This window comes from Phocoena phocoena, chromosome 1 (assembly GCF_963924675.1).
Source record: "Phocoena phocoena chromosome 1, mPhoPho1.1, whole genome shotgun sequence".
Classification (NCBI taxonomy): domain Eukaryota; kingdom Metazoa; phylum Chordata; class Mammalia; order Artiodactyla; family Phocoenidae; genus Phocoena; species Phocoena phocoena.
This window is the reverse complement of record NC_089219.1, coordinates 16,323,248-16,334,147: the sequence shown is the minus strand read 5'-3', so window position 1 is coordinate 16,334,147 and position 10,900 is coordinate 16,323,248. Positions and strand designations below refer to the sequence as shown.

Genomic DNA, 10,900 nt, shown 5'->3' with positions numbered 1-10,900 from the left:
AGCTTATCACCAAGTGTTACGCCCGCATAGGACACCGGGAAGCCGACCACTGGCTGCTGGTCAAAAGGCGCTCCAGTCTCCGGGCAGGCCTTGAAAGAATCCGTCCACAGATCCCCAAGTTAAGGCTGCTGATTAGATAAGGAGGGTCGGATCAGGTCCCCAGGCAACTTGGGAAGCGGCAAGGTTCATTCGGACGAATGAACCTGGATTTCAGATCCAGGTTTGTCCCTGTCCTTTCCTGGCTGGATGACCTTGGGCCGGTCACTTTCCCTCTCTCAGACTCAGCGTGCTCTGCAAATGGGGCTCCTCATCCCGCTCACCTCTCTGAGTGGACAAGGGCGAAATGTAGACACAATGGACGCGAACTCCGTTAAGGGCCGGCGAGTGCTATTTGTTATGCTAATAGGTCCACCCGGCGGGCTCCTATCCAGCGGTTTCACTCCGGTTAAGCAGTTCCTCCCACCGTAACCGAGGTTTCTCGCCTCACTGCCTCCCGCCCCTACGGACAGGGCTCTGCGGACCGCAGGCTCCAGGGCCGTTACCATTGTTCTTCGAGGCTGGGCGGCAGAGGAGGGATCTCGCAGACCAGACTTCGCCTTTGGTCTCTCCTTCCGCCCCGCACCCCAGCCGCAGCGAGCCTGGAAGCCCCTCTAGCCGATCTTTCCCGAGGAAGCGAGTCGGCCCCGGAGAACTGCCGAACGGTGGCCGAAGGCGCCCCCGAGTGTTTCCGAAGAACCCCGACCTCTCGCAGTCTCCGGAAAGAGCCGAAGGAGCTTCTCACCCTCGGCCTCCCGAACTACTCCGAAAAGGCCCGAAGTTTTCCGAGCGGCCGTCCTGCCGGACTGCTGGAGGCGGCCGCAGCGCCATGTTGGATGCTCTGCTTGTTGAGTGAAGAAAATCCGCCGGCATCGCCTGAGCCCCGCTACCGAGAAGGGCGCCGCTTCCCCCGGGGAGGGGGATAAAGACCCCCTGCCGCCGGCCCATGAGGATATTGCCGTGAAAGGTCCGGTCTCTCCGCCTCCTGCCCCCGCCGGGTCCGGCCCCCCCCCTGGGGTCGCGTTGTCACGGAGACCGGCAGCCGGTGGTGCTGGCCCGCGGGGCGGCTGCTGCTGCCGGCGGCGGCGGCGGCGGCGGCGGCGGCGGCGGCGGCGGGCGTGTGTGACCGGCCCCGGCTCCCTCCTCCTCCTCCTCCCAGCCTCCCCCCGGCCCCCCGCTCCCGCCGCCTCCCCGGGTCTGCCCCCATCCCGCCCCCCCGCTGCCCCCGGCCCCTGCACCCCGGCGCGCCCGGTCCCGCTCTGGGGGGGTTGGTGGCTTCGCTTTGCCATGAGTTTACCGCAGAAACCGGCTCTGAAATCAGGCTCAGCGGCTGCAGCAGGAACCGGACCCGGCACAGGAGCGGCGGCGGCGGCGGCGGCGGCGGCAGCAGCAGCGGTACCGCCTCCTCACCCAGCGGCGGCGGCGGCGGCGGCGGCGGCAGCGGCGGCAGCGGCCCCTCCTCACCCGAACATCAGGGCCCTCCAGACCCAGGCGCCCCAACAGTATCCTTTTCACCTTCCTGCCGGCCCTTCGGCTCTCTTCGCTGCAGACCAGGGGGGCTGTGGCCCCTCCGGGGACTCTCCTGCCGGCAGCTACTGCCCACAGGGAAGGGGCTGCTCCTCCAGGCCACGCACCCGGCTTGGCCGGAGCTTTTGGGGTGCCCCGGCAGCAGCACTACGGGGCACCCCGGGACCCTCTGCACTACTGCGAAAAGTAGCTCCATCGGCCTTGCTTCTGCAGCCCTTCCCTTTTGGAGCTGGGGGACCCTTCCCCCCCTCGCCTCTCCTCCCCTAAACCCTACCCCCCCCCTTTATTAGGCCGAATTTGCTGGTGCCTGTGACCAGCCCTGCAGGGAAGGCTTTTCTCTGATTGTTGTGAGGACTACACCCTCCTCATCTCCCTTCAGCTCCCCCTGCAGCGGGGCATGGTGGGCTTCTCTAATTATTATTATTAATACATAATAAACTCTATTGGTAAATTTCCTGTATGAAACTAAACTCAGCTCGTTCTTGAGGTAAGTTGGATTTTAAATCTACGGTGAAATTTTGCAGAAAGCACTCCCTCTGGGTAGTGTTTTTTAGCGATTGGGGGAGTTGTGGTTTGTGGTGGAACGCGATCTAGGGAGGAAATGTTAAACCGGACGCTTCCCTGCGTTTGACCTTTTTAAAGGAAGAGGAAATTAACAGACATTACCCATCACCCCCAAAGTCTCACTTCTTGGAAGGCTTGTGTTATGCTGAATATTTTTAAAGGGCTTTCAGTTACTCTTCATAGGCCTGATGTCCAGAGGGTACCAGGGACCCTGAAGGAGAGTCTAGTATTGAATGTGTCTAATTTCATGTTATTTGCTTGATTGTAGAATTTTTGGACAGCTTTGATTAAAAAGACTTGGTGACAGGGTATTTTAGTTAAAAACCAGCCGGTGAAGGTAAAACATTGAGTTCATGAATTTCACGGAGACTTAGAAAGGCATTATTAGCTACCTTAGAATAACATTTCATCATCCATCCCTCCCCCCAATCCGTTGTATTTGTGTAAATCAATAAATAATCATTGGATGTTAGATGTGTTTTTGTATTTGTGTCATCGTGTGTTTGACTTTTAGAGAGAGTAGGGTATTTGAGCAAGTGAGAAGCTAACTGCTGTGAGGTCCACAGATTATTTCACAGTCTGTAGTTTGATTCTTGTCTGTGTCCATTGCTTTGAGAAGGGGAAGGTATCTCCCTTCTAGAGTCATTCCAGGTCATCGTTTTGGTTTCTGTCAAGTGCCATTTTCTCTGTTCTTTGAATATTGTTAGTCCACATTTTTTCAATCCAAGCAGTGGTGGCGCAGAGTAAGATAAATTCCATTCCAGTGTCATGTGTGTACTGATTTCATAAGGTTGAACTGCAAGATTCTGTTCAATTAAGAATTGTTCACCAATGAGAATGGTTAGGGATTCCTAAGTGTTTGTTGCTCCTCGAAAACCTGGTTAGTTTTGATCAGTATCCCTAGTTGCTTTACTCTGGGGGAAGAAGTTTGGCTGATATGCCTACTTCAAGGTGGAATTCACTGCTGGATCTCTTAAACATATCTTGACTTAATGCTTTGTGAGTTTAAATTCCTTTTTAATTTTAGTTTTTTTTTTTTCTGGTCTTGATTGCCCATATTTGGTTAGGGCTCTAAGTTTCTACACTGCGCCACCAAGTAAATTATTCCTTACCTGCATCTTGGAGCTGTTTTGGAAATTAAATGAAAGGAGGTCCATAGTTATGTGTTCTTGACTACAGAGTGATAAGTAAGGACTTGAGTACTGAATATGACAGTGTTTGGTGAATTTGGTGGTGTTACTTGGACACAAAGAGCTGTGACTTGAGTGTTTCAAGTGTACTTTTTCTCAGCGCATTTCACAAAGGAAGGACTTATAAAAGTTGTGAGTTGGTTGCAACATAAAAGTAGTTACTACTACTGCAACAGTTGTTAAAGGGGATTTAAGATGTAATTTCTAGTGGAAATAACTTTTATACCTGTACGTAGTAATATAGGATACTTGGTTTTATGTGGCTTTAAGTTTTTACTTTGCCTCATGTCATCGAAGTAAGATTAAATTTTCTTCTTGATGTATTTCACAATTCTATTATCTTCTCTTTGCTTTACACATTGAAAGGTTACAAACTGCTAAAATCTAAAAGCTTGTATAGTAAATGAAGTGTAGATTACAGATTTCATTAGAACATACCAATGGTGAAATGTTATCAGTGGTAATGGGGAATTGGTTAAAAATGGATTGAAATAGAGCAATTCTGCTTTTGTACACTGAGTGTGACTGAGTGTGGGAATTTGTATTTGTTTGATGAAACCACTTTCCAAACCACAAACCGTTGTATATAAGTTGATACAGATTGAAGCATTGAGACTGGAGTGCAAATTTGGAGTTGCTCTTTCTATGGCTTGATTAACTCTCCAGTTCCTCAAAATATACGGGTGTAGTTGTGTTTGAATTAAATTAATAAGTTCAGATAGTATTTTAAATTTGTAAAAATATTAGAGATTCATGTAACAAGATGTCCTTCGTTTGTACTTAGGGTTCAAGTGACAAATCAGAAATGATAGTGAATTTGAATTTAAATTCACTGCTTAAGTAAGCATTGGTATGGCGTGGCAGGCTCATAAGGCCATTTCATGGAAAGAATGCCTTTGACTGCTGAGAGGCAAGGGATGGGGCATGGCAGAGGGTGGGCAGGAATGGTGAGGATGAAAGAAGAAGATAAACCCTGATATAAAAAGTGCTAATGGCAAGGGAGAAATATGCTTAGAGTTTTATAACATAATCCAGTATGAATAGTTTATGAAATTGGCACTTTAGGATACTTGCCTTGAGATTTGCTCACCTCAGCTTCCCAGTATGAGGTTCCAAGAATCTCAGTAGTGATTCTTAACCTTTTGTGGGTAACAAACAACTTTGACATTTTGATGAAAGCTTGTAGATCCTCTCCACAGAAAATTGTACATGCGTAGAAAATCTTGCTTACATTTTCAGGGAGTTCTTGGGTCCCCATTAAAAGCCTAATTCTTTAGATGGAAATTGCTCACCCTTGAGATAAAGATAAATGAGTTTGAATTCAGGTCCCCAAGTAGTTCTGACTTAAACAGAATAATTTTGCAGTCTGTTATGAATACACAGTGTTCTATTTATATGGAAAGACTTCAGGGTGTAATTTCTCTCAGGGCTGCTGACACTTCTGGGGAGTCTAGTTACTGTTTGGGGGGAGTTGGTTTGGTTAAGAAATCAGAGCAGTGGGTTCTTTAAAGGAACTAAATTTGGTAAAGGCCTGTGGTGACCCAAAAATGACTTGTGTCCTCAGCTATTTTGTCTTAGATATGACATATATTAAAAGCAAATATTCCCTTTTTTTTTTTTTGGTATTACAGTTTTCCTTTTTTTGAGCTCTGTGTTGATTCTCAGTTTTGTAGGCTGAAGCTAATATTTGCTTTCTTCTTTTTTGCCTCTACTAAAGCTAAATCTGAATAATAACAATAGTGTTCATTTATTGAGTGCCTACTATTCTAGGAGCCATACATACATGATTTTATTTAATTCTCACAAGGACTGTAATGAGTCTGTATATATTCCTCATCTGTAAAATACTGTCTGTATTTTACAGATGAGGAAACTAAAGTTCAGAGAAGTTAAGTAACATTCCCACAGTTGTCTCTCTAGTAAGTAGTGGACTGCAGTTCAGACCGTGGCTCCAAAGCTTATGAATGTCCTTTGTAGTATGCTGTGCTACTTCTTACCAAGTCTGCACGTGGAAGTGGAAGGAAGGATACCCTCCCATATTTTTTTTTTTTTTTTTTTTTTACCCTCCCATATTTGATAGCTAGGGGAAGTCTGTGTAAAGTAAAGGAGCTCTTTGGAGTAATCTAGAATGCACTGATGCTGCACCTTGTTTTAATTAGCTCGTAGCCACACACTGCTAGACAAGTAGGTTATCTTTACCTCATTGAGTCTTAAAGCATAGGAATAGGCCTGCCACATTTGATTCAGTGCATGTTTCTGCTTGTTCAGATGTTAGCAAGGCCTCCAGCAAAATTCCTTTATAACTAGCAACTAGAACTCGGTAGCTTACGCAGTGGCCAGCAGTCTGTTTACTCCTGAGCCCCACCATCAACAAAGATGGATCTGTGCTTTGGGAGAGCAGATCCTCATCATCCTCTTCTAGCAAGGGAGAGAGGGAGACCAATGCAAGATGGAGATAAAGAAGGAAGAAAGTTAGATGCCTGAGGCACATCAGCTCACATCAGTCACATCCTGCTGCTACTCCCTGTCCTAGGCTTATGGGTATTTTCTGTCAAACTGAGAATTTAAATTACCTAAGGACTGATATGGTGCTTTTCCACATTGGGGTTTCTGATAAGATTTTTACAAAACGTCTGCTAAAAAATGTTTGAAACCCATGTTTTAAATCATAATAGGGTTGCTATTTGTATTGGAGCTTTAATCTAAGTGGCAAGTTTTAAAATTGTTCATTTATCCAGCACCTACTGTGTGCCATACTCAGTGCTAGGTCTGGGGTTGAAATCTTTGCCCTCAAAGAACTTGGTCCAGACAGGTAAACGGACAGAATACCATGAGGCAAGTACAATAACTCTGCTATAAGAGCCTAGCCTGGGGGAAGGAGGAATTAGGGCTTCCTAGAAGAAATCTGAGCTAAATTAGAAGGATGAGTATGAATTACCCAAGGTTTACCCAGAGCTTTCACCTTCTGCCTGCTGACTTTTCACAATTCCTTTGCTGTTGCTGCTGCATAGAAATTTAGTACTAAATGGATTTCAGGCATGTTTCAGCTTTTTAGCAGGAGCAGAGAAGCTAGAAGGAGATACCAGAGAACATGGTAATCAAAACATAATTGCTGTAGATTCAAAATATCTTCTGCATCATAATATGAGGAATTAGAGCATGAGAAGGTATGTAACAGATCTGATCTGTGTGGTTGGTTCTTTCCTGGTCTGCTTCACACTCATCCCATAATACCCCCCTGCCCTTCTGGTATTAGACTTTGGCCGGAAAGCAGTACCTGCTGGCCTTAAAATATAGGTTTTACTTGGTGTATTGAGAAGTCTACCTGATTTGGAGTAAAAAAAAAAATCTGGATTCAAGTTTGGCTTTTCCTTTTCTTTTTTTTTTTTGCGGTACACGGGCCTCTCACTGTTGTGGCCTCTCTCGTTGTGGAGCACAGGCTCCGGACGCGCAGGCTCAACGGCCATGGCTCACGGGCCAAGCCGCTGCATGGCATGTGGGATCTTCCCGGACCGGGGCACGAACCCGTGTCCCCTGCATCGGCAGGCGGACTCTCAACCACTGCGCCACCAGGGAATCCCTGGCTTTTCCATTTTAATGTGTTATCTTGGACTAGTCACATAACTACTTTGGGCATCAGTTTCCCCTTCTCTAAAACGAAGGGGTAAGACTAGTTTATAGTTTACAGAGTGATACTCTTGAATTGTAATGGCTTTTAACTCTGAAGATTATGGTTTGAGGTTTGTTTTGTTCTTGCAAGTAGGCGGGAAGGATTTATAGAGACCTGTTAATGGTTTCTTAGTTTGTCTGATGGTCAGTGACACGTTTCTGTGGTGACTTACTGATACTAGAGGCATTCTGACGTGGATCATAGGGAAGGCAGCTTGCTCATATGAGAAGAAACCTCTGGTTTTTGTTTTATTAATGTTAGATTTAGCCAAACAGACTGAAATACTTCTATGACTTTAGTAGTGAAGACTATATGGTCTGTGGTGGGATGGCTTGAGGCTGTAAAATAAGGTTGCCACCATGGTCAGATGCTGCCTTGCTCTGGGTGATGATCCAGTTAGTTCATTTATGAGGTATGAGGGAAAGTAAGTTCTGAAGTAAACTCCTGTGATGAGAAAATCTATTTTTACTTTAGGAATAATACTTCGAGCTAATATAATATGAAATGAAGTATTTCCTGATTATTAGGTAGGCACCTGACTTCAAGTAATGTGTAAACTGCAGGTGAGATTTACATGGATGAAATATTGCAGGATCCCAAGATACTTCTGAATTCTCAATTGGTTCCTAGTTCTTTGGCTTGCTGCCAACCGGAAGTTTTTCACTCTGCTATACTCTTAACTGAAATTTGAGGTAGTTTGAACTATTTAAAGTACATTTGAAATTTGTCAGTTTTTATGATCTTTATTAACTAATACTTGTTTTGTACTTTTTTGAGCCCTGTGTGTGTGTTTCCTGACTCTTCTGAGACATTAAATTTTATCTGTAGAGAATGTAAACTCCATAAAGGCAGAGATTTTTGTCGCTTTTGTTCACTATTGAATTGCTAGCACCTATAACAGTGCTTGGCAGGTAGTAGGAAGTCTATAAGTATTTGTTGAATGAAATGTTGATTAAGTTAGAGTTGAGGAATCAGTTTAAGATACGTTTTGGAGTAATAGAGATGGCATCACAACACACTTTTCACACTCAAAGCTGCCCTAAATTGTTTGCACTGATGTGTGATTGAATTGAAAATAGTTTCATAATTTCCTTTGAGGTGGCATAAGCATTGACCCAGTTTACATAGCCATCTAAAATGGCTGGGTTACATTTGAAGTATAGATACCGAGGATTAGAATTTGTATAAAGGCCAAGGAGAAAAAACATTTATAGTCAAATGTAACTATTAACATTTTTGTTTTATAATTATGTGTAACACATCATCAATTCAGAAAATTTTTAAATATGGAAAAGTAAAAAGTCAGTCATAATCTTAATACATAGAGATAACCACTGTTTAACATTTTGGTTTATTTCTTGTCCTTTTTTCTATGGACTTTAATTTTAATGGACTTAAAATCTGCCCTTTTTTGTAACATAAGGTTAAATTACATACAGTTTTGTATCTTGCTTATTTTGTTAGTGAACTATCTGCCAGCAGAAACTACTTTTTGAATAGTTTTATTCTTCATCAATTTGGAATGAACTATTTTTGTTTCTTTGGAAAGGTCTTCTTTCACCTTTGGCTTGTAGCTCAGAAGTTATCACTGCACATTAGAAAGAGAAGGGCTGAAACCATTATCAAGAAGTCAGACATTTTTGACTTGTGCCTATAATGTTTTGCATTATTTATGACATTAAAACTTGATCTAACTTCACAGATTTTCCCCCCTACAGTTACGTACATTTAAAAAATTATTCCTTTGAATCCATCTTCATCCATATATTCAATCATACTTAAAAAAGACGTGGCCAGGGTGGTATTTGCTAGTTATGAATTGTATGCATGTGTTATATTGCCTTGATTCCTTTAATTGGTTTTCAACAAACGTTGGTATTATTTGGAGTGATTGAGGAGGGAGGAAAAGACCATATGTGGTCTCATGTGGAGTTAGGGAAATAAGATTGAAGCATGGGAACAAACAATTTTGGAATAACAAGGGGGAAAACTAGGTGGCAGTAGAAATAAGTACAACCAGTTTTGAGCCAGAATACAGTATTTTTACATTGAGAATGGAAAGGACTGAACCTTGAAGATAGAATGGAGGAATGTAAGAAGGAAAGGGTGACTCCTGACTCTTTCTAGGCCCTAGAAAATAGCGTATAAAAAACAGAATTTGAACTGAAAGATGAATTTTTAAAAAATTAAAAAGAAGAGTTTAAGACTGTAGTCAGGGTTTGGTTCGGCAGAGAGGAATGAATTGTGGTGAGTGGGTGATCAGCATGAACAAAGATGTGGGCCTGAAATAAGCACAGTGTATGCTGGATTGTAAGGGTCCTGCTCAGTATGCTTGGCGTGGAGGAGTCTTGAGGTTGAATGCTTGAGATAATGGATCTGGATTCTAGAGGACTTTGAATGAATAAGAGAAGAGGTTAGACCTCACTTGTGTAAAACCATTGCTCTTTTTTTTTGGACAGCTTTATTGAGATATAATTTGCATACCATACAAGCCACCCATTTACAGTGTACAGTTCAGTGGTTTTGAGTATATTCACAGAATACTGCAACCATCACCCTAGTAAATTTTAGAATATTTTCATCACTCCCAAAAGAAACCCATTAGACTCACCAGTCCGCCCCCCCTCCGCCCCCAGTTCTCTCTGCCCTAGGCAAGTACTAATCTACTTTCAGCCTATAGAGATTTGCCTATTCTGGACATTTCATATAGGAATAATACAATATATGGTCTTTTGTGAGTGGTTTCTCTCACTTTGCATAATTTTTTTGTGGTTCATCTATGTTGTAGCGTGTTGTGCGGTACGCGGGCCTCTCACTGCTGTGGCCTCTCCCGTTGCGGAGCACAGGCTCCGGACGCGCAGGCTCAGCGGCCATGGCTCATGGGCCCAGCCGCTCCGCGGCATGTGGGATCTTCCCGGGCCGGGGCACAAACCCGCATCCCCTGCATCGGCAGGTGGACTCTCAACCACTGTGCCACCAGGGAAGCCCTGTAGCGTGTTTTAGAACCTTTTTTTTTAAATTGTCGGAGAATATTTCAAGTATTACATTTTTTTCATTCATCTGTTAATGGACGTTTGGGTGGTTTAAACTTTTTTACTATTATGAATAATTATGCTATGAATGTTTTTGTGTGGATGTATGTTTTCATTTCTCTTGAGTATATACCTAAGAGTACAGTTGCTGGGTTTTATGAGGTAACTCCATGTTGATTAACTGCCAAACTGTTTTCCAGAGTGACTACCATTTTACATTCCTACCAGCAAAAGATGAAGGTTCCAACACTTGGCATTGTATATGTCTTTTTGATTATAGGCCGTTCTAGTGGGTGTGAAGTAGTATCTCATTGTGGTTTTGATTTGCTTTTCCTTGATGACTAATGATGTTGTGCATCTTTTTGTGGGCTTATTGGCCATTTGTCTTTGGAGAAATGTCTGCTCAAATCCTTTGCCCAGTTTTTAGCTTGGTTGTCTTTTTATTATTGAGTTGTAAGAGTTCTTTATATATTTTGGATACGAGTCCCTTTTCAGATATAACATTTGCAAATATTCTTTCCCATTCAGTGGGTCATCTTTTCACTTTTCACCCTCTGAAGCAGAAAAGTTTTTAATTTTGATGAAGTCCAATTTATGTTTTTCTTTTGTCACTTGCACTTTCATATTGTGTCTGAGAAGGCTTTGACTAATTCAAGGTCATGAAGATTTACTTCTTTGTTTACTTCTAAGAGTTTATAATTTTAGCTTGTACATTTAAGTCTCTGATCCATTTTGAGTTAATTTTTGTGTATGATGTTAAGTAGGGGGTTCAAGTTTATTTTGCATTTGGATATCCAGTTGTTTCCGTGCTATTTGTTGAAAAGACTGTTCTTTCCTCATTGAATTGTCTTGGCACTTTGTCAAAAATCAATTGCATTTCT

At 43.2% G+C, this 10,900-nt stretch overlaps 1 protein-coding gene across 1 annotated transcript in view; it reads left to right on the top strand.

The window, feature by feature from the left end:
- The first annotated feature begins 894 nt into the window (after positions 1-894).
- EIF4G3 (eukaryotic translation initiation factor 4 gamma 3) overlaps positions 895-10,900 on the top strand; it is a 370,135-nt gene continuing 360,129 nt past the window's right edge. The window contains exons 1-2 of the mRNA XM_065893987.1: positions 895-1,003; positions 1,358-1,538. The gene's annotated coding sequence lies outside the window, so the exon portion shown is untranslated. The remainder of the gene's footprint in view (positions 1,004-1,357; positions 1,539-10,900) is intronic.